Source organism: Oryx dammah, unplaced genomic scaffold (genome assembly GCF_014754425.2).
Source record: "Oryx dammah isolate SB20612 unplaced genomic scaffold, SCBI_Odam_1.1 HiC_scaffold_12, whole genome shotgun sequence".
In the NCBI taxonomy this organism is placed as follows: Eukaryota; Metazoa; Chordata; class Mammalia; order Artiodactyla; family Bovidae; genus Oryx; species Oryx dammah.
Window position 1 is genome coordinate 18,277,786 of NW_024070196.1, and position 26,574 is coordinate 18,304,359.

General features: G+C 39.8%; 1 protein-coding gene across 7 annotated transcripts in view; it reads left to right on the forward strand.

Annotated features, from left to right (window-relative positions):
• Nucleotides 1-5,107: 5,107 nt before the first annotated feature.
• ELF2 (E74 like ETS transcription factor 2) overlaps nt 5,108-26,574 on the forward strand; it is a 99,272-nt gene continuing 77,805 nt past the window's right edge. For 4 of the 7 annotated variants that reach the window (XM_040250484.1, XM_040250486.1, XM_040250485.1 and 1 more), the window contains exon 1: nt 5,108-5,343. The gene's annotated coding sequence lies outside the window, so the exon portion shown is untranslated. The remainder of the gene's footprint in view (nt 5,344-26,574) is intronic. The other 3 variants (XM_040250494.1, XM_040250493.1, XM_040250495.1) reach the window with 1 other exon arrangement.

The following is a 26,574-nucleotide window of genomic DNA, read 5'->3' on the forward strand; positions in this document are numbered from 1 at the left end:
TTTCACTTTCATCAAGAGGCTTCTTAGTTCCTCTTCACTTTCTGCCATAAGGGTGGTGTCATATGCATATCTGAGGTGATTGAGATTTCTCCCGGCAATCTTGATTCCAGTTTGTGCTTCTTCCAGTCCAATGTTTCTCATGATGTACTCTGCATAGAAGTTAAATAAGCAGGGTGACAATATACAGCCTTGACGTACTCCTTTTCCTATTTGGAACCAGTCTGTTGTTCCATGTCCAGTTCTAACTGTTGCTTCCTGACCTGCATATAGGTTTCTCAAGAGGCAGGTCAGGTGGTCTGGTATTCCCATCTCTTTCAGAATTTTCCAGTTGATTGTGATCCACACAGTCAAAGGCTTTGGCATAGTCAATAAAGCAGAACTAGATGTTTTTCTGGAACTCTCTTGCTTTTTCGATGATCCAGCGGATGTTGGCAATTTGATCTCTGCTTCCTCTGCCTTTTCTAAAACCAGCTTGAACATCTGGAAGTTCACGGTTCATGTTGCTGAAGCCTGGCTTGGAGAATTTTGAGCATTACTTTACTAGCGTGTGAGATGAGTGTAATTGTGCGGTAGTTTGAGCATTCTTTGGCATTGCCTTTCTTTGGGATTAGAATGAAAACTGACTTTTTTTCAGTCCTGTGGCCACTGCTGAGTTTTCCAAATTTGTTGGCATATTGAGTGCAGCACTTTCACAGCATCGTCTTTCAGGATTTGAAATAGCTCAACTGGAATTCCATCACCTCCACTAGCTTTGTTTGTAGTGATGCTTTCTAAGGCCCACTTGACTTCACATTCCAGGATGTCTCACTCTAGATGAGTGATCACACCATCGTGATTATCTGAGTCGTGAAGATCTTTTTTGTACAGTTCTTCTCTGTATTCTTGCCACCTCTCATTGTCTTCTGCTTCTGTTAGGTCCATACCATTTCTGTCCTTTATCGAGCCCATCTTTGCATGAAATGTTCCCTTGGTATCTCTCATTTTCTTGAAGAGATCTCTAGTCTTTCCCATTCTGTTGTTTTCCTCTATTTCTTTGCATTGATCGGTGAGGAAGGCTTTCGTATCTCTCCTTGCTATTCTTTGGAAGTCTGCATTCAGATGCTTGTATCTTTCCTTTTCTCCTTTGCTTTTCACTTCTCTTCTTTTCACAGCTATTTGTAAGGCCTCCCCAGACAGCCATTTTGCTTTTTTGCATTTCTTTTCCATGGGGATGGTCTTGATCCCTGAATAAAGTGTAATCCATGCTAAATACTTCAAACATTTAAAAAAAATAATAAAATATTCTTTGAAAGTAATTTATATGTGGTTAGAATACAATGCTTCCAACTAAAGCACTATTTTAAAGTAAAGACTGCTTTGTAAGTATATCAAGAACTCAAATTATGAAACGACTTTACTTATTTTACAAGAAAACTTTACATGGTAAAATTACACATGCAACTCATGAGGATTTGGCATCCATTCTATATTAAAAAATTTATACTTTCTGCTTATCTGGTTGCATTTGATGGTACAAATTTCATTCTTAAGAACTATTTCATTGGATTATGGAAACTTTACAAGTTCCTCCAAAATTATTTTGGTTTTCATCATTCTCTCAGGCAGGCCTATTATAACTTGATTAACATATAATGTTTAAGTGAGTCTGACTTATAAAAGGCAAGATGGTATCTAAAACAAAACATGAGTTTGGGGATTGGGTTTCTTTGCAGACACAGAATATGGGAGAGATATGAATAATTTTCTTTGGAGACACCCAGAAAGGGGTGGTGGGAGGGATGGATACAGAAACTCACCAACAAGGTAGGTTAACACCATAGTATAACTGGACAGTTGCCCAGAACCCCTTACTCTTTAAAGAGACAAAAGAGATTTTTCCAGCTGTTTTATAAAGTTTACATAGTTGCTGGTAACTTGTGATTTGCCCACCTGCAATGAGGGAATCCAACAAGTTAAAAACCTATGTCAGTCACTCAAAATTCACAACTGTGTCAGGGCCTTGTGATACCCAGCTTCCAACATGGCCCTAGTGACGTTCATCTTCTGGTGTTACGTCCTTGTGTAGTGGTCTGTATGACCAGTGGAATACTGGTTAGAAAAGGCAGCATGGCATTCCTTTGTTCTCTTGGATTACTCACTTTGAAAGGGAATAGAGCCTTATTTAATCAACTATAACTCATAGTGCTGAAGGATTTGCCCCAAAAAGAGAATTTTCAATTTGGGAGGGACAAATTATTTACAGGCTACCACTTGGAGAATTTAGTCTTGTCCTTCATTCCTCATGTTGATTAACACTTCCACACTTAAAACAGGTGCTAAGGGGTCCTTTTTGCATTTATCATTCTGATATAAAAGTGATGATAACCTCTTCTCTTATTTTGCATATCATTTGAAGACAGGCTGAGTAGTCTAAGATGATCTTAAAAAGAGATTTTCCTAGCGAAAACAAAAGGGAAAGCGAGGAAACAAAATTATTCTACCTAATATACATATAATCTTATTAATATTTGGTCTCTATATATACAGATCAAATCTGTTCCTAACTTAGAAATCAGGGCTTGTTGCATACTCCTTAATATGCCATGTTATGGTCATGGAGATACAGTAGTACTGAATATTAATTCCTTACAAATATAAAAAATGGACAATAGTGAACTTACACTCAGGCGCTTAAGTCCTATCCAACTCTTTGTGAATTCATGGACTGTAGCCTGCCAGGCTCCTCTGTCCCTGGGATTTTCCAGGCAAGAATACTAGAGTGGGTTGCCATTTCCTACTCCAGGGAATCTTACCAACCCAAGGAATGAACCTGAGTCTCCTGCATTGCAGGCCAATTCTTTACAGTTCCCTTAAGTGATAGGCTATTTTACAGGAAATAGGGCATTAGAAATACTGCCCTAGAAAGGATGCTGTTTATAGTATTCTGTTTAATGTGTATGGAAGATTTGAATGTTATAGGGATAGTCACTCAGTCGTGTCTGACTCTTTGCGACCCCATGGATCATACAGTCCATGGAATTCTCCAGGCCAGAATACTGGAGTGGGTAGCCTTCTCCAGGGGATCTTCCCAACCCAGGGATCGAACCCAGGTCTCCCGCATTGTAGGCAGATTCTTTACCAGCTGAGCCACAAGGGAAGCCCTTAAATGGGCTTTATAAATTCTTTAATTTAGAAAAGTGGCAAGAGTCGCTATGTTTTAAAACTCAGGAATCTATAAAACGTCATCAGAGTTCAGAGGATCTCTGACTGACCCTATTTGCTATACAGATTTCCCTTGTTTAAAAGCAAAAATCTCTTAAGAAAAAAGTACCCAGAGTTGCTTTTTCAGATAGAAAGAATCCCCTCACAACCCTCTTGGCTTCCCAGTAAATACACAGGCATTATTAGCTTTAAAAAAGAGATCATTAAATTCCTCGCTCTTCAGAGACTTCTATCAGAGGGCCTCCTGTGATTCTTTGAAGTTTGAGCCTTACTGTAGCGATATTTCCACGGTTCCCACGTTACTTTCAAGAACAGCCATCTCTTATAATCCTCAGGGTTTTTCCTTCGTTCAGGAGTGACGGTGGAGCCGCAAAAAGAGTGAGCCTGGAGCCGGGAAACGAACCTGCTGAACACTGTGCCGGGTCGATCGGAGTGCGGCTGCAGGAGCCCGGGAGGGGACCAGAATCGGTCCCCACGCGCACTGGGACAGTCTTGGTTCTTTGTTGAATAAATACAAGAAAATGCGGCGGCAGCCAAGTGTGTTGGTGAGGGAATAGGTTGAGGCGTTTATATGCATAGCTGTGCGTAAGAAAGATCATTAATGAGGCGCTACAAACGCAGGACAACCCTGGGCACCGTGTCATTGGCTTTTGTGTACTTGGAGGCGCGTGAGAGAAGCCCTGCTCAGAGATTCCTCTTTGTGTGAAAGGGGGGAAACCAGAAGCCTGCAGCTACAACTGGGTTTTCATTTTCTTTCGAATTCGCAGGCACTCAAATACTCCCGCACCAACACTCTCCCACATTCCCGCACCGCCAATCCTCGGACTTCTGTTACTTGTCCGTCCGTCGCCGACCGAGCGAGGAGCGACAATGGCTCGGGGCGGACACCCGCAGCTCCCCGGGGCCAGAGCCAGGGGACGGCCCGCCGCGCTCCGCAGCTGCGCGCTGAGCCCCGCCGCCCGCCCGTCAGCAAACGCGAGCACCAACCGTCGCGCGGCCCGGCCGTTGGGCGGGTGGTAATTTCTGGGAATGGGGCGGGGTCCGCGGGGTACAAGGCCGGGCGTTGCAGGCTAGCGGGAGGAGGAGGAGCGGGCTGCGCGGAGGGGCGCGGGCAGGGAGGGGCGTGGCTCCACTAGCGTCATGGGCCGGGGAGGCACCCGGGGCGGGGCGGGCGGCGCACTCCCGCCCGCCCGCGCCCCCTCCTTCCACTTAGTCCAGGCTTCGGAGTGGAGATGCGAGAGACCCGGGCTAGGAGTTTCCACAACCTCCATCCCTCAGTGACTGTCAGGCTGCCCGAGGGCCGAGCAGTCCCTGGAGGAGAAGGGCGGGAGTCCAGAGCTTGGGGATGGGGTGACAGCCCGGGCCCGCCGGGCCCCTCCGAGAGGGGCAAGGGTGTGTGAGTGCGGTCTGGGCCGGCGGCCGCTGCAGGTGCACGCGCGGCCCCGCTGCCCCCCACGCGCCGGCCCGCGCTTGGGACCCCCCGCGCCAGTCCCGGGCCCGGGTCGGAGTCGGGAACATGCTGGCTAAGCGCCGAGCAGGAAGCGGGACAAGTGGCGAGAGTCTTTACCTGAGAAGGCGGGTTTTAGAGAAGTTGGGGGGCTACAGGGCGGGCGAGATTCGAGACGGCCACGGAAGCATGTTGGGCGGGCTGGTGCGGGCCGAGGGCGGCGAGGCCCCGCGGGGTATAAATAGCCGGCCCGGGTTTGACAGGCGCGGCGGTGACTGGCGGTGCCGCCGTACCCCCCTCCCCGCCGCCGCGTGGGGAGGGGAGGAGCGCTCGGAGCGGGCGGGGTGGGGGAGGCGGACTCGAGTGTCCTGGTGGCGGCGGCAGGAGGCCGAGGGGGAGGAGCCGAGGCGGGGGGTGGAGGGCGGGGGCCACCATTGCTCCCCGCGCCGGGCTCAGTGTCGCCGCCGTCGCCTCGGCGGTTGGGGGATCGGTGGGGCGGCGCGGACGGGGGGTTCTGCGCGGGGCGGCGCGCCGCTGTTTTGTCTCCTCCTCTCCCAGTGGAGCGGCTCGGGCAGCCGGGGAGGCCCCGGCTCCCTCCGGACGCCGGGCCAACGGCGGCGGCGGCGGCGGCTAGTCCGCGGCCCTGCCGGGAGGGAAAGCGACGCGGCGGTCTTCCCGGGCGACGCGGAGAGCAGGTAAGAGCGCGGGCCGCCGAGGCTGGTGGGAGGGAGGGAGCGCGGAGGGTGCGGCGAGAAAGCCTTGCCGTCCCGAGTGCCACCGCCTCCCTCCGCGCCCCCGCCCGGCGCCTGTGTTGTTTGCTCCGGGGTTAGCGGAGGGTTTTCCGGAGGCTGTGGCGGTGACACCGGCCGGGAGCTGGGAAAGGGGGCTGAGTGCCCCGGGGCAACGGTCGGGGAGCTGGACTTGGAGAAAGGGGAAGGCGCGCGGCGCGCCGCCCGCGAGGAGCGCGGGGCGCGGAGCAGGGCTGAGGGAAGAGGTTACAGACCCGGCGGGGGGGATGGGCCGCGCGCAGCTGGTCTCGCTGTGTTTACATCGCCGCGCGAGTCACCTCTGCCGAGAAGCGGACTGAACTGACCCGCCTTAGCCCGCGAGGAGGCCAGGGCGGGGGTCCGGCCCTAGAGGAAACGCGTCCTGGGAGGGTCGGGTAAGGCGGGAGGCGGCGGCCGGCGCCGGGGCAGGGCGGCGAGCCCGGGGCGGGACCTGGGCGGCTGCGGCCGCGTGCGGTGGCGTGGACGGCTAGAGAGCAGTTTCCTCCGCCGTCGGGCCTCCTAGCCGCCTCTTACCTTTCCTGCCCTCTGCTGCTAGCTGGCACGGCAGGTTGTACTCGGTCATTCTTTTATTCTCTCACTCCACACCGGCCCCCTGCTGCCACTTCCCCCTGTTTCCGCGGGAGTGGGGAGGCTGGGCTCTGACAGGAATCTGTTTTTTAAACAAAACAAAAACGGGCTCTGTAACATGCGCGTCCAGTGACCGCCTTATGGAGCCTCTCTTCGCGAAGCTGGCCCTCCGGGACCATGTTCCTGGGTGTTGGAGGCTGGGGTGGGGGGACGCGGCAGGAGGACGGTGAAGGCTTGGCTAGGGCTGGAACTGACTGCCTGAGCAGCTTTGCGAGCTGGCAGCCGAGTCCCCTCTCTACTTGGGCATTTTTATTCCATGTCAATAGAGGACAGAGAAAATACTCCATTACCCCGAGAGTAATCTAGATTGAACAGTTTCTAACGTTCCTCATGTGCCAGCATCCTGGGCTCTTTTTTTTGTAGGAGCTAGCTACACTGGAGAATACCCTTTAAGTTCATCGTACTTCATGAAAGAAGTAAGAGGCGAACACTTTATTGTACAACTATGAATTTCACCCCCTATCTTGTGTTCATCAACATTTATTTCAACTGTATGGTTTAAATTTTAATCCGCTGATGATAGAACAGTAATCTGGTGTTTAGTAATCAGATTTGCCTTTCTTTTTAACTGTGAGTCTGTATCGTGAAGTAAATTATGCACTTTGTCTAGTGCTGTGGTCACAGAATAGTGCCAGAATGCACAGAATAATGTCTACTTTACCAAGATAGGATTGGATATTTGAGTTTCAGAATTTATTCTTTTCTTCAGAAGGTAGAATGACTTTATATAAGGCTGGAAGCTAATTACATTTAAAGGGGTTTAGGAATAAGGTTTAAATATGATATAATAGTTTACAAAGTGAGTTTATATGAGTATTACTGAGATACCTTCTAAAAACATGAAGTAGAAAATTCATTTATCTTGGGCATTTGAAATTGGACAATTTAATGTCAGTATTTTTTTAAACTTAGTGACTTGAACTAATTGCTTTGATAAATCATTACTTTTCATTTCAGACATATATATACTCATTTACAAAATAATCACAGTAGGTTGGAAAGAATTTGTAACTGAGATTTTTCTATCCCGAGTAGATAGATTGAAACTGTGGCTGTGGTAGGCCCTTTCAGTGTTGATGGCTTTACCTGCTCACAGATTGTACACCAAGGTTTATTGTCATTGATGATAATAACAGCTTTATTGAGATATAATTAACTTACCATTCAATTCACCAATTTAAAGTGTACAGTTCAGTGGTTTTTAATATATTCACAGAGTTGTGAAATATCACCATAATCAATTTTAAAACATTTTCATTATCCCCAAAAAGGAACCTCATACCCATCAACTGTTACTCTCCATTTTCCTCCAAAACCCTCAGTCTTAGGCAAGCACTAATTACTTTCTGTCTCTATTCTGGACAAATTGCATAAATGGAATCTTACAATGTGTAATCTTTCATAACTGCTTTCTTTAACTTAGCATAATGCTTTCAGAGTTCATTCATGTTGTAGCATGTGTCATTATTTCATTTCATTTTTATTGCTGAGTAATATTCCATTGTATGGATGGATGTATCACATATTATTTATCCATTGATTAGTTGATGAACATTAGAGTTTCTACTTTTTAGCTATTACAAGTAATGCTGCAGTGCACATTTTTGTACAAGGTTTTGTGTGGATATGTTTTCATTTCTCCTGAGTATATACAGTTTTTTTAAAAAATTAGTTTTTTGAGTTATTTAATACCCCAGATTAATTCTGGATGCAAAATTTAATAATTTGTTAGTAAATATATTGAGTTGTTAAATTATCACCACAAGCCAATTTTAGAACATTTTATTACTGCTAAAAATTGTTTCTAGTCTTTTTGCAGTTAACCTTTATTCTCACTCCTGGCGCCAGTTGACTACTGATCTGTATTTTGTTTCTATAGATTTTCCTTTTCTGGATATTTCATATACATGGAAACATAGAATATATAGTCTTTTTCATCTGGCTTCTTAACATGTTTTGAGGATTCATCTATATTATAGCATGCATCAATATTTTGTTTCTTTTTATTGCTGAATAGTATTTTGATGTATGGATGTACCATATTTTGTTTATCTGTTGACCAGTTGATGGGCGTTTGGATTGTTTCCAGTTTTTGACTGTTAAAAATTATGAAGCTTGAAAGTTTAAGTCTTTAGTGTGGTTTCATTCTCTTGGATAGATGCCTAGGAATAGAATTTCTGGGTCATCTAACTTTTTGAGAAACTGCCAAACTGTTTTTGAAAGTGGCCTTACATTTTATATTCCTATCAGCAGTGTACAAGAGTTAAAAATTTTTTTCACACCTTTGCCAACACTTGTTATTGTCCTTTTTGTTACAGCCATTGTACTATGAAATGTTTAACTCTGTGATTTTAAATAGCATTTTTCCTAAAGATGCAAGGTGTTAAGCATTTTTTCATATGGTATTCATATATCCATTTAGGTGGAAAAAGCCATTTAGATCTTTTGCCCATTGTTGTATTATTATTGACTTGAAAGAGTTTTTAATAACATTCTGGATGCAAGTCCTTTCTTAGATACATGATTTACAAATATTTCCTCCTAGTCTGTGGCTTTTCTCTCTTTCTCTGTTTTTTAATTGGAGTCTTTTGAAGCACCAAAGTTTTAATTTCCCAGTTTTTCTTTTGTAGATCATGCTTTTGTTGTTTTAAGAATTCTACCTCATCCAAGAGCTTAAGGATTTCTTTTTTGTTTTCTTTTAGATATCTTTTAGATTTTGCTCTTAGATTTATGATCTATTTTGAGTTAATTTTTGAGTATGGTACGAAATAAGGGTCTAAATTCACCTGTTGTATATGGGAAGATCCCCTGGAGGAGGAAATGGCAATGCACTCCAATATTCTTGCCTGGAGAATCCTATGGACCAGAGGAATCTGGTGGGCTATGGTCCATAGGGTCACAAAGAGATGGACATGACTGAAGTGACTTAGCACGCACATAATGGGTTGTCTAACACCATTCATTGAAAAGATTGTCATTTCTCCATTGCTTGTAAATGTAAAGATTTCATTCTGGACTTGCAGTTCTGTTTATCTGTATGTCTGTCCTTGTGCTAGTACCACTCTGTCTCTTTTGCTGTGCTTTATGGTAGTTTATGAAACCAAGTAGTGTAAATCCTTAAATTTTGTTATTTTTGAAAAATTGTGGCTATTCTGGGTTACATGTAAAATTTGAAAAATTGACTTGTCATTGTCTGCAAAAAAATGTTTTGGAATTTTGATGGGGAATGCATTGAATCAGTAGATCAGGTTGGGATGAATTGCTGCCTTATAATATTCAATTTTTAAATACAGGAACATGAAATTTTCTTTTTATTTATTGATCTTTAATTTTTCTAAGTGATGTTTTAAAATCTTAAGTGTACAAATCTTTTACTTAAAAAAAATTATTGTGGTAAGAACACAACATGAGATCTAGTCTCTTGATTTAAAAAAATTTATATTTATTTTTGGTTATGCTGGATTTTTGTTCTTGCTTGGACTTTTCTCCAGTTGAAGCGAGTGGGGCCTACTCTCGTTACAGTGCTCGGACTTCCCACTGCCGTGGCCTCTCTTGTTGCTTAGGCACAAGCTGTAGGAAGCATGGGCTTTAGTAGTTTTGGTTCCTCGGCTCTAGAGCACTGGCTCAATAGTTGTGGCCCATGGACTTAGTTGATGGCAGCATGTGGGATCTTCCTGGACCAGGGATCTGGTGTTCCCCGACCAGGGTGTCTTCTGCATTGGCAGGTGGATTCTTGAACACTGAGCCACCAGGGAATCCTGTCTTTATTTTTTAAGAATACAGTACACTATTGCTAACTCTGACAAAATTTTGTGTAACAGATTTCTCTATTTGATAGAGGGTTCCTTTTTAATTCTGTTTTATTCAGAATTTTTTTTTTTAATCAAATTTTACTGAAGTTTAGCAAATGTGTTTTCTGCATCTCTTAACATGACAAACTGTTGTAGTTGCTCAAGCTGATCCTGGTTTTAGTACTGGAACTCCTGCTTCTTGGAAACTCTTAATCTCAGACAAAACAGAACGGTTTGGTCACTTTAATGTCTGAGATGATCATGTGGTTTCTGTCCTTTATTCTATTAATATAGAGTTTTATATTAACTGATTTTTAACAGTTAAACCAGCCTTGTATTCCTGGGGTAAATCCCACTTGATCATGGTATATAATTCTTATTATATGCTGGTGGATTTACTTTGCAAATGTTTATTGAACGTTTTTATGTCGGTACTTATGGAAGATACTGGTCTGAAGTTTTCTTGTGATCTCTTTGGATTTTGTAATGTAATAATACAGTTTAATCCCAGAATAAATTGAGAATTGTTCCCTCTTCTGTTTCCTTTGAGTTTGTGAAGGATTGGTGGTATTACCTCCTTAAATATATTCATAGAATTCATCAGTGAAATATTCTGGGCCTAGATTTTTGGAAAATTCTTAAACTACTAATTCAGTTTCTTCACTGGACCTATTCAGATTTTTTTGATAAGTTTTGTGTTACTAGTTTTGGTAATTGTGTTTCTAGGGATGTGTCTATTTCATCTAAGCTATTTAATATTTTTGGCATGTACTTTATAATAGTCCTATATATGCTTTTAATTTTGCAAGCATAGGAGTGATGTCTTTGTTTCATTTCTAATTTTGGTAGCATGTTTCTACTTTCTTTTTTACTTAGTCATTTTAGGAGAAGATTTGTCAGTTTCGTTTTCAAAGGAAGAACGTTTTTCTGTTTTCTACTTCACTGATTTCCATTTTAATCTTTATAATTTCATCCCTTCTATTTGCTTAATATTTAATTTGCTTTTCTTTTTCTAGTTTCCTAAGGTAGAAGCTTAGGTTATTGATCTGAGATCTCCTTTTCTGATACAGGCATATAAAACTATACATTTCCTTCTAAACACTCTTAGCGACCATATGTTTTTATATGTTCTGCTTTTTAAAATTTTAATTCATACTTTCTCATTTCCTTTGTGATATCTTCTTTGACCCATGGTTATTTAGAAATGTATTATTTAATTTTCAGTTATTTGGGGATTCCCTAAATTTCATTATTGTTAATTTCTAGTTTAATTCCCCTGTAGTAAGAGAACATACTTTGTATTTTTTCTCATTTTACATTTATTAAACATCTTTATGACCTAGTAGGTATTCTATTCTGAATAATGTTCTATGTGCACTAGAAGGGTATTCTGCTATTGTTGGGTGGAATGTTTTATAGGTATCAGGTCAAGTTGGTTTTTTGTTGTGACTTTCTGTCTAGCTTTTCTGTTAATTATTGAGAGTGAGATATTAAAATCTATTATTATTGAAGTGTCTGCTTTTCCTTTCAGTACTGTTAATTTTTGCTTCATATTTTTGGGACTGGTGTTAGATATGATATATGGATATAATAATACACATACATACATTTTATAGTAGTCTTTTATCTGGTGTTAGTGTGGCTACTCCAACTCTCTTATGTTTACTGTTTGCATTGTATAGTTTTTTCTGTCTTTTTACTTTTGTTTTGAATCTAAAGTGTATCTTACAGACAGCATATAGTTAAAATGCATATTTTAAAAAATTAATGTGACCACTTCAGCCTTTTGATTGGAGAATTCATAATCTGTTCACATTTAATGTTATCATTGAGAGTCAGATTTATGCAGTTCTGCTAGTTATTTTCCATATGTCTCATTTCTTTTTTATTTCTTTCTTTGGCCTCTACTGCCTGTTCTGGAGTTAATAGTTATCTTCCAGGCTATCATTTTAATTCCTTTGTTAGTTTTTTAACTGGATTTTTAAAAGTTATTTTCTTAGGTTGCTTTAGGGATTACAGTGTGTATCTTAATTTATCAGTTTGCTTCAGAATTGACTGATTTAATTATAGTAAAATACAAAAACTTTGCTCTATTTTTTTTCCTGTCCTGTCAATGTTGTCACACATATTAAATTTTTATGTTTGAGGAGCCCAACAATACAATTTTATAATATTTTAATGTAATTGCATGTTTTTAAAAATAGTTAAGAGAAGAAAACATTTAAACAGTTTTTAAAAATATCACATATTTACTGTTTATGTGTTCTTTATTTCTTTTTATGTATTGATTTATGGGCTGATAATTTCCTTTCAATCTCATGGACTTCCTTTTGGAGTTCTTGTAAGGAAAGTTTGTTACTAATGAATTATCTCAGTCTTTGTTTCTTGGGCTTATTTTTATTTTGCCTTTATTTTTGAAGAGTACTTTTGCTGGATATAGAATTCTTTGCTGCATTTTTTTTCCTTTTAGCATCTTGAATATGTCATCTTCTGCTTTCTGGCCTCCATTGTTTCTGATGAGTAGTTTTTCTTTTTGTGCTTTCAAGGTTTTCTGTCCTCAGTCAACAGTTTTACAGTGATATGTCTGGGTGTGGATCTCTCTGTGTATTTGGATTCAGAAAACTTAAATGTGGTGGTTAACATTTTTAAAACATTTGGTAAGTTTTATCTATAATTTCTTCACATTATTTTTTTCTGTTCTTTCTTCTCTCTCCTTTTTTTATAGGACTCTCATTACATGTATGTTGGCATGCTTCATGGTATTCTTAAATCTCTGAGGATCTGTTCATTTAAAGATTTTAAAAATTATTTTGTCTTCTTCATAATTGGTGCACTTCCCTGGTGGCTCAGATTGTAAAGAATCTGCCTGCAAGGCGGGAGACCTGGGTTCGATCCCTGGGTTGGGAATATCCCCTGGAGGAGGGCATGGCAACCCACTCCAGTATTCTTGCCTGGAGAATCCCTATCGACCGAAGAACCTAGTACATGGCTACAGTCCATGGGGTCACAAAGAGTCGGTCACCACTGAGCAACTCTCACACGCATTGATATAGCTTCAAGTACATTGGCTGTTTCTTCTGTCATCTCCAATCCACTTTTGAACTCTGCTAGTGAATTTAAAATTTTGGTTCTTTCTCTTTTTTCCCCCCTGCACCAAGTGGCTTTTGGGATCTTAGTTCCCCCTACCAGAGCCTTTGGCAGTGAAAGCTTTGTGTCCTAACTGCTGGATATCTAGGGAATTTCCCCAAATTTTGGTTCTTAATATTTTTCCACTCTAGAATTATTAACACTTTTTAACTCCAGGATTTCCATTTATTCTTTTTTTAAAAAATAATATCTGTATGTTTATGAGATTGCCTATTTTATGAGTTATAGTTGTCATACTTTCCTTTAATTTTTTTAAACATGGTTTTTTTGTTTGGAGATGAAATTAAATTTTAGGTAGAAGATGATAGCTCGGTTGTGTTAAATACTAAAATGAAGTTTGTTTTATTTCTAAATTATATTCAATATTTCAATCTGTATTTCATGATATACATAAAAGTATATTACTCATAAATGCTAAATTTCATCTGATAGTTTCTTTTTAAACATAATCAGCAATTTACTTACAGTACTATTGTTTACTGATAAGTAGGATTAGTGTACAATTTGAAAGACATGTTATTAATTCTGAAACCTTAGTTCATTCTCTGAACTGCTTATATAATATAAATTCTACATGTTTATTTGTATTTCTTGCTGCTTAATTCTCTCACAGTAGGTGCTAATGGGTAGGAAAAAGCAGAAGAAGCCTAAGAGAGCAATATAATGTGTTAGAATGATTATAAAATATAAAAATCTTTATATGAGGCTGCACATTTAGTAGTATAGTATTTATTCATTTTAGTTCCTTGAGAGATTATAGTAAATAAGATAAATGTAGTACTTGTTTTCATGGAACTTTATATTCTGTTAGAGGAGACATAGGTTAAACATATTAACAAGATAATTTTAGAGAATGATAAATACGATGAACAAATAAAATAGGGTAAAGTGAAAGTCACTCAGTTATGTCTGACTCTTTGCTACCCTATGGACTGTGTGGTCCATGGAATTCTCCAGGCCAGAATACTGGAGTGGGTAACCTTTCCCTTCTCCAGGGGATCTTCCCAACCCAGGGAGTGAACCCAGGTCTCCCACATTGCAGGCAAATTCTTTACCAACAGCCACAAGGGAAGCCCCAAATAGGGTAATGTGATCTCAAATAGAGAATGATGAGGCAGCGACATGGAAATGTGATATAATTTCGGTGGGAGGGGAGCCATGAAGAAAATGTCTCTCAGAAGAGGTGGTATTTGAAGTGAGATCTGCATGATGGGTGAGGAGGATTCAGTCTGTTCATGATCTGGAAGAGCTTTGTAGCCTAGAGAATAGGAGGTGCAGAATAAGCTTGGAGTGTTACAAGAGCAGGGCCAGTGTGACTGGAGTTCAGCAAGCCAGTGAAAGAGAAATTAAGGGATGAATGAGATCAGAGAGGTGGGGTGGGCTTCTGCTGGGTTATCTTTATAAAGACCATGTTAGAGTTTAGATTTTTTTCTACGTGTGGTGGGAAAACAGTGGAAAAATATTTCAGTGACTTACATTTTTAACTCAGGAGTTAATTTACAGGCTGAAGGCTGAAGCCAACTGATGCAAAGAGCCGACTCATTAGAAAAGACCCTGGTGCTGGGAAAGATTGAAGGCAGGAGGAGAAGGGGATGACAGAGGATGAGATGGTTAGATGTCATCACTGACTCGATGGACTTGAGTTTGAGCCAGTTCCGGGAGTTGGTGATGGACAGGGAAGCCTGGCATGGGTTGCAAAGAGTTGGACACAACTGAGCAACTGAACTGAACTGATATGGTTTTATTCTTTTTAGCAACTTCTGAGTGTGAGTAAATTTCTGAAGGGTTTTCTATAAATGATTTTAGCTTTATAAAGGATAGAAGGGAAAGTAGCTTTTCCCCTGTTTCTTCCTTGAAATTAGCTGGAAAATACAACAAAAAAATCAATATCTGTAAAGCTTTGAATTTGTAGTACAGTTGTAGCAGTGGCAAAGATTCTTGCCTAGAAATTAGAGTTCCAGGTGCAATGGAGAAGATGATATTTAGTCCTTCAAGTTAAAATAAGCACACATTTGTTCATAAGTAGTTCAGGCCTCAAAGTGAGAGACTGGGTGCACTTTTCTCCCTAGCTACTTCTGCAGGGCCCTTTTTATTTAATACTATGAGAAAGTTTATATTTTGGTTCCAAGTATAATACATACCCATGTCTTAATTAAGATAGAAAGCCTATGCCTGAAAAGCTTTGTTTGTTACTAATACAGAGTTGCAGGCCAACGCTTCTTTCTAAAAGAAAAAACAAAAAGCTCAACCCTAGAGAGAGCAAAGGAGAAAGAACTTCTCATGCTGTCAGTTTCTCCCTAAGGCTTGTAGAACTTAATATGAGAGAATTTGTGAGCTAAATAATTAATCCCCTCCTCGCACCACTCCCCCTTTTTTGGGGGGAAAAGGGAGAAACATATATGCTTATATAGATATGATATATATAATTCCCATTTAGCATATTTGAACCTTTCTGATTAGCCTATGTTATGAGCCAATAAGTAAGTAGGTAGAGAAATCTCCCAGGGTGGGGTGGGAGAGGTTCTATGTGATTCTTTCACAGTTTTAATGTTAAAAACAGTTGTATAATCATGAGGCAGAAAAACTTAAAAGAGCATAGACTCTGGATCCAGACTGCTTAGGTTGAAATTCTGACTCTCCATTTGTTTGTTGTTTGACCTGGAATAAATAAGTTCCTTTAGAAAAAAAACAAACTCCTGGTGCTTCCATTTCCAGATGTAAAATGGGGAATTATATTTGTTTTGTAGGATTGTGTAGATTTACTGGATGAATAAATACAGCAAGTTTAGAATAATGCTGGCATGGAGTAAGTGCTCTATAAATGTTAACTACTATTATCCCTTCGTTGTTTGGAAGAAGAAAAAATACTCTTAAGCTAGGCTGGTTATTGACTTTCTTTTAGGATAAATTCACAGTAATGAATTCATATCCTGTTGAATCAGAATATTAAAAAGGTTGTTGTAAAGAGCAGTTCTTTGCTTTCTTTTAAATCACAAAAGTGAAGAAGTTGGCAAAGGCTTTAGAATGATCTGTACTAGGGTCTCTCCTTCCCAGTTTGCTTTGCTGAATAGAGCCTAAGTAGATTTGAGGTTTCTTCATGACTGGGAATCTGCCATACATTCAGATCACCGCTAGCTTCAGCTTCCCATAAAGCAGTTGCTTGACTACCTTAATCCAGTTGAAACAAGTCTTTTAAGTATCTCCTTTTGGATGTGCAAGAGCTAGAGTGACCAGGCTTAAGACTTTTTAAACATCTGCCCAGTGGTCATGGGATAAGCCAATGACCTTTTTTTCTTAAATTTTGCTGTGCCAGGTCTTAGATGTAGCACATGGGTGGGATCTTCGATCTTCGCTGTGGTGTGTGGCCTCTTGTTTCCTGACCAGGGATCCAACGCTAGCCCCCTGGTTTGGGAGGACAGAGTCTTAGCTGCTGGACCACCAGGGAAGTTCCAAGCCAGTGACTTTTGATTGTTACGTTTTCCCTAACCAAATATTCAAATACATATTCTTTTATCTTGTTCTTGCTTGATTTGGAAATGTCCTTATTCATAGAATATATGTGGCTGAACATTTATTTCCAGCATTATAGTATTTCTTACAGATAGTTTGTGGGGTAAGAATAGAAATGAATATTCATTTAAGTTTAGGGTTACTGATTAATGATCAAAGCTTTGGGGACTTCACTAGCAGTCCAATACTTAAGGCTCTACCCTTCTACTGCTGGGGGCTCAGGTTCCATGCATACCTCTTGGTGCAGCAGGAAAAAAAATCAGGCCTTCGTTGCTTATCTACATCCTCAAGATAGGTTGGATTCTAAGATGTGCTTTATGTGATGACTTCCTCCCTTATTATGCTTATTTCCTTATTATTGTCCTGGAATTTAAGCATATGTGAAATGGTAGTAGAGATTAGAAGGAAAAAATATTAAAGGAGTATAGCTAGGCAGCAGTATCAATTTTAGCTCCAGTGGTAACTGTGGGCAGCCAAGTCAGGTTGATTTTATCTTGCTGTTTCTTTGCTCATCAGTTCTTTAAATAACTCTAATGTTTGATTATTTGGAGTATTTTTAGATGATAATTCTTTCCTAGATTTTCATCATCCTAAAAAAAATGGAACAAACCAACATTTGTTAGATTACGCCCAGAAACCTGGCCATTGTAGTTCTTTGGTTGATGAAGAAACCAACCGAAACATGCCTGGCAAGAAAAGCATCAAAATACCTTAAACAGAACTTGGATGAGGTCACAAATTATCTAAGTTCACTTCTTATCTGTGTGTGATTCTGTGTCTTTTTCTGTGTGTCAAAACTCAGGGCCATGAGTAAACGTGGATTTTAAGATACTGTTATCCATGGTACAGGACTCTTGAAATGTAGAATTGTTTTTATGCTTGGCAAGTTATCTTACTTGATTTTCCAGTTAGCCTCTTCAATCTATTTCTTCTTCTATAAAATGAGCTCTAAGATCTCTTTCAGTAGTTTAATACAGTTTCTTTTATGTTGTCAATTTCTGACATCCAATTTATAACATCTAGATGACTCACCTTGCCCTAAAGTCAGTCCCATGACAGTGACCTCTTGCTGCCCAGATAATTTCCACCCCTGACTTATGGGCCCAGATATTTGTAAACTATGTACTTCTTACACTTAGTTCCACTTTCACAAGGGGATTCTTCTTTCCTTAAAAGATTCATTAGTTTACTTTTTATCCCTTTAAAATGTTGTACTGATTTTTGTTTTAACAAATAACATTGAACATCTCAGTTTGGCATGAGGAGCAGTTAGGTTTTAGGTATAATCTATTCTGTTACTGCCTTATTCTTAATATGAAGCTTTGGCAGTATGATACAACTCTGATTAATGCTGTCAAAGAGGTATTCATAGTGTGCCAGGTACTTTATATAAAGGCTTAAAAGAACTGAACACACTGACTTCGTATAATTGTTTCACCATCTTTTTATGGATGAGAATACTGAAATTTAAAGAGATAAATAACTGTCCAAGGTCACATAGAGGTGAGGCCAACAGTACAAATTCTTATTGAGTACCTACTGTATTCTGGGAATACAGTGGCCAACAGGCTCCTAAGTTGCACATGCTCTTAAACATAAAGAATTCTGTTAAAATAGTCATCATTAATATTTCATACAGTTATTATAAGAATGAGAAAATGCATAAAAATGTATAATTTAGTAACAAAGAAATAAAAAGATATTGATACTGTTGAGCCTGTCATTATATTAGCATTATAAACTACATATATAATTTCCATCAGACTTGGTAGATAATTAAAAAAATAAAACAATGAAATATGAATCAAAACTATTTTAGGAATTGAGTTCCAAATTTAAAAGGATTAATTTTACCAATAAAATGGCAAAGAACAGTTAAGGGGTTTTTTGGGGGGAACTAGTTGTAAGTTAAACTGTACATAAGTTTAGATTATCAAGCTGCAGTTTTTTTATTATGATGATAATGTTAATACTGTATAAGAATGTCTCTTTAATGGGTTAAATTCAAATTTGTAGCATTGTCCTCTCCTTTTAAAGTCTAGTTTACTGATGTTTAATTACATGTAGTGAAATTCATCCTTATATTTCCATGGTTTTGACAGATATTTGTATCATTATGTAGTCACCACCACAGTAAAGATGTGAACAGTGCTATCACCCCCAAAAGTTCGTTGTGCCCTTTAAGATCAACTCCTTCCCACTGATCTGTTTTCTGTTCCTATAGGACCTTTTCTTGAGTGTCATATAAATGAAATTGCCCTTCCTCTTACTGACCTGTTAGGCTGTTTAGATAAAGTTGCTGCACTAGCAAGTAAGATAACCATGATACTCTGCTGCTAGAACTTTGTTACAAATTAGGGATTGCTTTAAGAAGCAACTAAATCAGAAAAAAGTGACACAGCCTATTGGAAAATTTGAAAAAGAAGTTTGTCAATGGTTTAGTATTAATAAATGTTATATAGTTTACCCAACATATTTAAAAGGAATCAATTCATGTGAATGGACTTCACATTTTATTTATTTATTTTTGACTTCACATTTTAGATGTTGTCATTATTATCAGTTAGTCGTGTCTGACTCTGTGCCCCATGCTGAACTGCAGCATGCCAGCCTTCCCTGTCCTTCATCATCTCCTGGAGTTTGCTCAAACTCATATCCATTGAGTCACTGATGCCATCCAACCATCTTATCCTTTCTCACTCCCTTCTCCTCCTACACTGTAGATGAGAAACTAATAAAATCAGTTTTAAACCTCTCCTTTGACAAACCTCAGTTATACAAAATTCAGTTTGTTTGCTCAGTCGTGTCCAACTCTTTGCAACCCCATAGACTGCAGCACACCAGGCCTCCCTGTCCATCACCAACTCCTGGAACTAACTTACTCAAACTCATGTCCATTGAGTCAGTGATGGCATCCAGCCATCTCATGCTCTGTCATCCCCTTCTCCTGCTTCAATCTTTCCCAGCATTAGGGCCTTTTCAAATGAGTCAGTTCTTTGCATCAGGTGGCCAAATGTTGGAACTTTAGCTTCAGCATCAGTCCTTCTAATGAATATTCACGACTGATTTCCTTTATGATTGACTGCTTTGATCTCCTTGCAGTCCAAGGGACTCTCAATAGTCTTCTCCAACACTGCGGTCCAAACCATCAATTCTTTGGTGCTCAACTTTCTTTCAAATCCTGAAAGATGATGCTGTGAAAATGCTGCACTCAATATGCCAGCAAATTTGGAATACTCAGCAGTGGCCACAGGACTGAAAAAGGTCAGTTTTCATTCCAATCCCAAAGAAAGGCAATGCCAAAGAATGCTCCAACTACCGCACAATTGCACTCATCTCACATGCTAGTAAAGTAATGCTCAAAATTCTCCAAGCCAGGCTTCAGCAATACGTGAACCGTGAACTCCCTGATGTTCAAGCTGGTTTTAGAAAAGACAGAGGAAGCAGAGATCAAATTGCCAACATCCGCTGGATCATGGAAAAGGCAAGAGAGTTCCAGAAACACATCTATTTCTGCTTTATTGACTATGCCAAAGCCTTTGACTGTGTGGATCACAATCAACTGTGGAAAATTCTGAAAGAGATGGGAATACCAGACCACCTAACCTGCCTCTTGAGAAATCTGTATGCAGGTCAGGAAGCCACAGTTAGAACTGGACATGGAACAACAGACTGGTTCCAAATAGGAAAAGGAGTATGTCAAGGCTGTATATTGTCACCCTGCTTATTTAACTTCTATGCAGAGTACATCATGAGAAATGCTGGACTGGAAGAAACACAAGCTGGAATCAAGATTGCCAGGAGAAATATCAATAACCTCAGATATGCAGATGACACCACCCTTATGGCAGAAAGTGAAGAGGAGCTAAAAAGCCTCTTGATGAAAGTCAAAGAGGAGAGTGAAAAAGTTGACTTAAAGCTCAACATTCAGAAAACGAAGATCATGGCATCTGGTCCCATCACTTCATGGGAAATAGATGGGGAAACAGTGGAAACAGTGTCAGACTTTATTTCTTTGGGCTCCAAAATCAGTGCAGATGGTGATTGCAGCCATGAAATGAAAAGACGCTTACTCCTTGGAAGAAAAGTTATGACCAACCTAGATAGCATATTCAAAAGCAGAGACATTACTTTGCTGACTAAGATCCGTCTAGTCAAGGCTATGGTTTTTCCTGTGGTCATGTATGGGTGTGAGAGTTGGACTGTGAAGAAGGCTGAGCGCCAAAGAATTGATGCTTTTGCACTGTGGTGTTGGAGAAGACTCTTGAGGGTCCCTTCGACTGCAAGGAGATCCAACCAGTCCATTCTGAAGGAGATCAACCCTGGGATTTCTTTGGAAGGAATGATGCTAAAGCTGAAACTCCAATACTTTGTCCATCTGATGCGAAGAGTTGACTCATTGGAAAAGACTCTGATGGTGGGAGGCTTTGGGGGCAGGAGGAGAAAGGGACGACCGTGGATGAGATGGCTGGATGGCATCATGGACTCGATGGACGTGAGTCTGAGTGAACTCCTGGAGATGGTGGTGGACAGGGAGGCCTGCCGTGCTGTGATTCATGGGGTCACAAAGAGTCGGACACGACTGAGCGACTGAACTAACTGAACTGACAACTTTCTTTATAGTCCAGCTCTCACATCGATACATGACTACTGGAAAAACCACAGCTTAGATGGACCTTTGTTGGCAAAGTAATGTCTCTGCTTTTTAATAAGCTGTCTAGGTTGGTCATAGCTTTTCTTCCAAGGAGCAAGCGTCTTTTAATTTCATGGCTGCAGTCACCACCTGCAGTGATTTTGGAGCCCCCCAAAATAAAGTCTGTCACTGTTTCCATTGTTTCCCCATCTATTTGCCATGAAGTAATGGGACAAGATTCCATGATCTTAGTTTTTTGACTGCTAAGTTTTAAGCCAGCTTTTTCATTTTCTTCTTTCACTTTCATCAAGAGGCTCTTCAGTGTCATCTGCATATCTGAGATTATTGATATTTCTCCTGCAATCTTGATTCCAGTTTGTGCTTCATCAGTTTGTCCACAATTAGATAAATCATCCATGATTCATGACACACAATCATTTACCCAGTCGTTTATTGTGATCACGCATGAGTCCATCATTCAGATGAGAACTAGAACTTTTTTTTTTCTTTTTGGTCACACTGGTGTGAGTAGTTGTTCCCTTCTCCAAGGAATGTTCCCAACCCAGAGATCGAACCTGGCCGGAAGGATCTTAGTTCCCTGACCAGAAGTTGAATTTGAGCCCCAGCAGTGAATGCCAAATCCTAACCACTGGGACTGCCAGGGAATTCCTGAGAATTTGAACTTTGACAAGAATTTACATAACATTTATCTGTGTGTGCCTTAATATATTTAAAAATCTTTAATAGATTTTGGTTGTGTATATTTCTTATTAATTAGTAGGAGTTCTCCTTTCCCCCCCTTTTTGGAGGGAGGGGAATTGCTTTACCTAGTCTCTTGTCTTTCTGTTTTGTTTTTGGATTCTGTTAAGAATTAAAAAAAAAAATTTGTGTAGTCATGTTTAGTAATTCTTTGTTTCTTGCTTTCCATATATTTAGTAATTTTCCTTAAATGTGAATTCATGAAGATATTCTCTATTTCCTTCTAATTTGAAAAAAATTATGTATTTAGGTCTTTAGTATACTTGTAATTTATTTCATGAGTGGTGAGAGGTGGTAATTTAATTTTTGTCTTGTATGAATAATCACTTGTCCCAACATCATTTAATAGTCTTTTCTTTCCTCATTGATTTTAACACTGCCTCTTTGTACATTGTTTCCAATATGCATGTGTCTTTCTCTCACCTCTATATTCTGTTACGTTGTTATATTTGGTTATGTCTACACCACTACTTACTGTCTGATTACTAGACTAGACTCCCTAGGACAGTTCTTTTCCAGGGGCTTTGTTCACTTTTGCCAGTTTCTCTTGTGTATACTTTCCCCCTCTTAACTATCTTTTCAAGTTTTTTTTGTGAAACCCTCTTGGGATTTTTGACTGGAAATATATTGAATTTGTTGGGCTTCCCTGGTAGCTCAGCTGGTAAAGAATCCACCTGCAATGCAGGAGATCCTGGTTCGATTCGTGGGTTGGGAAGACCCGCTGGAAGGAATAGACTACCCTTCCAGTATTCTTGGGCTTTCCTGGTGGCTCAGATGGTAAAGAATCTGCCCGTAATGCAGGAGACCTGCGTTTGACTTCTGGGTTGGGAACATTCACTGGAGAAGGGAACAGCTACACACTCCAGTATTCTGGCCTGGAGAATTCCATGGACTATATATATAGTCCATGGGGTCGCAAAGAGTCAGACATGACAGAGCGATTTTCACATATTGAATTTGTTAGATGAATTTGTTGAGCATTGATATCTTTAAGATATTGAGCTTACCTATCCAAGACTGCCAGGGAATTCCCAAGACTTCTTTAATCTCTTTCAATAGATTTATTTATTTTCTCCATAGAGGTCTTTGTTAGGTTGAGTCTTAGATATCTTTGTGCAGCTGGTGGGATTTTAGTTCCTGGACCAGAGATTGAACCCAGGATGTGGCAGTGAAAGCGCTGATTCCTAACTGCTGAAATTCCGTAACTGCCAGTGAATTCCTAAATCTTAGGTATCTTATATTTTTGTAGTTATTGTTAAATTATATCCTTTTTAAAAATTACATTTGCTGTTTGTTGCTGGTTTATAGAAAAGACACTTGGTTTTTATATATTGATCTGTATCCACACAAATTGCAAACCCTCTTCTAATATCCAAAGGTTCTTTTGGATTTTCTACAGTATGTAGAGAGTTTTATCGTTTATAAACAATGATAGCTTCATTTTCTCCTTTCCATTTCTTACGCCTTTTAATTTTTCCTTAGCAAACTCTTCTGGTCAGGATTGCTAGTGTGGTTTTGAATTGAAGTGGCAATTGCAGGTATGTTTGTTCTGTTCCCAATATTGGGGGAAAGTTTTAAATATTTTGCCATTGCGTCTTGGCAGGTTTTTTCTTTTAATTATAAAATTTTATCAAGTGATGTTTATTGTATCTACCAAGATGATGTATTAATTATTACTGCATAACAGATTACCTGCAACATGTGTTGATGGGGATGTGGAGAAATTAGAACCTTCATATGTGCTGATGAGAATGTGAAATGATGTCATTTGGCATTTTCTCAAAATGTTAGGCATAAAGTTACTATGTGTTCCAGCAGTTCCACTCCTGGGTATTTACCAAGAGAAAAGAAAACATGTCTACACGAAAACTTGTACATGAATTTTTATAGCAGCGTAATAGTTAAAAAGTAGAAACAATTTTGTACCAGTTGATGAATGGATAGAGAAAATGTGATATATCTGTGCAATGGAATCTTATTCAGCAATAAGAGAATTGAAATACTAATACATGTTACAAATAGATGAATACTGAAAACATAGTAAGTGAAAAAGTCAGTCACAAAAGTTCACATATTTAAAATTCTATTTATATGAAGTGGCCAGAAAAAGCAAATCTCTAGAGATAAAAGTAGGTTAGTCTTGCCAAGGACTAGGGGTTGGGGAAGGATGGGGAGGGACTGCTAATAGACATGAGGTTTTTTGAGAGGGAGTGCTAAAGATGTTCTAAAGTTAGATTGTGGTAATTATTGCACCACTTCATTAATGTACTATAAACTTTGGAGTTATATGTTGTAAGTTGGTGAACTGTATGGTATGTAGGTGTTGGTGTTAGTCACTCAGTTGCATCTTACTCTTTGCAACCCCATGGACTGTAGCCCACCAGGCTCCTCTGTCCATGGAATTCTCCAGGCAAGAATACTGGAGTGGATAGCCATTCCCTTTTCCAGGAGATCTTCCCGACCCAGGGATCGAACCTGAGTCTCCTGCATTGCAGGCAGATTCTTTACCCTCTGAGCCATTAGAAAGCCCATGATATGTGAGTTATATCTCAATAAAACTTTTTCAAAAGGTAAGTACATATGTAGTTTTGTTAGATATTGCCAAATTTCCCTCCTAAAGTATGCCAATTTGCATTCCCATGCATTTACAGTGTATAGTACAGTTTTACCAACAGATTATTGTTATACTCTAAATTTTTACCAATCTGACAGATGAGAGAAATGGTATTTCAATTTTTAAAAAATTTGCATTTTTCTGTGAGTGAATTTGAACAGCTTTTATGTTTATTTATTTAATTTTTTTTTTTTTTACTTTACAATATTGTGTTGGTTTTGCCATACATCAACATGAATCCGCCACAGGTGTACACGTCTTCCCAATCCTGAACCCCCCTCCCACCTTTTCTTATGTTTAAGGGCTGTTTTTATATCTGGTTTTGTGAATTGTATGTTTTTCCTATTTCTTTCTTTTTTTTGGTCCTTAATTCTCTTATTTTGTTGTTGATCAGTCATTAAGTTGACTCTTTGCGACCCCATGGACTGCAGCATGCCAGGCTTCCCTGTCCTTCACTATCTCTGAAGTTTGCTCAAACTCATGTCCATCGAGTTGGTGATACCATTCAACCATCTCATCCTCTGTCGCCCCCTTCTCCTCTTGCCCTCAGTTTTTCCCAGCATCAGGGTCTTTTCCAATGAGTCAGCTTTTTGCATCTGGTAGCCAAATTATTGGAGCTTCAGCTTCAGCATCAGTCCTTTCAGTGAATATTCAGGGTTGATTTCCTTTAGGATTGACTGGTTTGATCTCCTTGCTGTCCAAGGGACTTTCAAGAGTCTTCATCAGCACCACAGTTTGAAAGCATCAATTCTTTGATGCTTAGCCTTCTTTATATGGTCCAGCTCTCACATCCATACATGACTGCTGGAAAAAGCATAGCTTTGACTATATGGATCCTTGTTGGCAAACTAATGTCTGTGCTTTTTAATATACTCTTTAGATAATGTCAGCTTTTCTTGCAAGGACTAAGCTTTTAATTTCATGAAAGCAGTTACTGTCCGCAGTGATTTGGAGCCAAGAAAAATAGTCTGTCACTCTTTCCATATATTCCCTGTCTATTTGCCATGAAGTGATAGGACCATATGCCATGATCTTAGTTTTTTGAATGTTGAGTTTTAAGCCAGCTTTTTCATTCTCCTCTTTCACCCTCCTCAAGAAGCTCTTTAGTTCCTTTTTGTTTTCTGCCATTAGAGTGGTATCATCTGCATATCTAAAAAAGTGAAAGTGAAAGTCACTCAGTGGAGTCCGACTCTTTGCGACCCCATTGACTATACAGTCTATGGAATTCTCCAGGCCAGAATACTGGAGTGGGTAGCCTTTCCCTTCTCCAGGGTGTCTTACCAACCTAGGGATCGAACCCAGGTCTCCCGCATTGCAGGCAGATTCATATCTGAGATTGTTGATAAAAAAATTCTCTTTTAGTAGTCTTTGGTGATATAGTATGCTATTTCCAATATCATAGATTGAATTTTCCTTGTTTTTGTACTTTATATAAATAAAATCATACACATAAACTGTTTTTGGGGAGAATGTGATATGTATTCTAAGCAATTCAATTATAGTCGAGGTGAATTTTTTCTGAGTGATATTTAGGTTTGCTATCATTTCTCAGAGATTTTTTAATCCGGAGAGTTCAGTTAGTATTCATTATTCAAAGATGTTTCTCTTATTGTTATGCCAACTTCCACCCCTTCCCAAGCCAAATGGGGACTCTCTGATGAATTCTCTCTTGAATCTTCCCACCCCCCAGGGCTAATTGGGTGTTCCTTTTTAAAATGTTTCCACTGTACTTTGTAGTTTCCTTACATTTACATTAATGTAATTGCTTTAAGTTTTTCTCCTTACCATACTCTAAGCTGTTTGAAGGATGAGTCCTAGCTTTATATTTTTGTGTTCTTGGCATAGTGGTGTATTTGGTATATAGTTAAGTGCTTAATAAATGTTACTGAAAGAACTGGTATAGTAGAGAGAAGAAAGAGGTGATGTTACTATAGGGGAAACATTGTCCTTGGGGGACAGGTAGAATTTGAATAACCAAAGAAGAGGGCATTCCTTGTGAGAGAAGGGAACCAGCAAAAGGATAGGGATGGGAATGAGCTTGGTCTGTGTATTGAACA